Genomic DNA, 1,071 nt, shown 5'->3' on the forward strand with positions numbered 1-1,071 from the left:
CAAGCATTGTGTGGAAAAATATTGAATACAAGTAGTATAATGGACATGCTTTTAAAATAGCCAATTCTATACGTTCACGAAGCTTGCAAAGGCGACTTTTTAAATTACAATTAGAAGAAAACGATTCTCAGCATTGTGATTTATTACTGCATACGGATGTTAGATGGTTGAGCCGTGGTAAATTTCTAGAAAGGTTTCAATGTTTACTTCCTGAAATAATAGAGTTTTTAAATTCCAGAGGCGATAATTATGATTGTTAAACAAACAATACATGGCTTCAGAACTTAGCTTTTTTATCAGATATAACGGCTCATTTAAACACTTTAAATGTTGAACTTCAAGGAAAAGATGGGACAATAATTGAGTTATTGAGTTCTATAAATGGGTTTAAATCAAAATTGATATTACTCAAGTCACAATTAAATGAATCTAATTTGAATAATTTTCCAAACTTAAAAGATTTTTTTGAAAAGCAAAAATGTACAGTGGCAGTGGAAATATATTGCTCTGAGGTTGAAAAACTGTACAATGATTTTGAAAGACGATTTAAAGATATTCAAAAATTAGAGCCGATTATTACATTTATGTCTTTTCCTTTCTCCGAAACAAACAGTATTGGAAATATTTCTACACAAATAAGCAATTTGTTTGATATGGATTCTACAAAATTTGAATCTGAAATTATAAAAATTAAATCAGATATATTCCTCAAAGATCGAGGTTCTGAAACAAATTTTTGAAATTTACTGAGTGAAGAAAAATATCCAGGTTCGAGGAATGTAGCTTTGCAGTTACATAGTTATTTCGGATCTACATATTTGTGCGAAACAGCATTTTCTCACATGAAAATTATCAAAACAGAATTTCGATCTACGCTCTCTGATGACCATTTGGAGCAGTGTCTTCGATTAGCAGTTAGCAACTATTCGCCAGATTACGACCAATTGGTCAACGACATGCAATGTCACACTTCAACAATGGCCAGATCAACTTATCTAATTAGATTTTAGAAATTATTATTTATTATTATATTATTTTTAGTAATTAGTAATTAGTTAATAATACTTATTG

This window comes from Acyrthosiphon pisum, chromosome A2 (assembly GCF_005508785.2).
Source record: "Acyrthosiphon pisum isolate AL4f chromosome A2, pea_aphid_22Mar2018_4r6ur, whole genome shotgun sequence".
Taxonomy (NCBI): Eukaryota; Metazoa; Arthropoda; class Insecta; order Hemiptera; family Aphididae; genus Acyrthosiphon; species Acyrthosiphon pisum.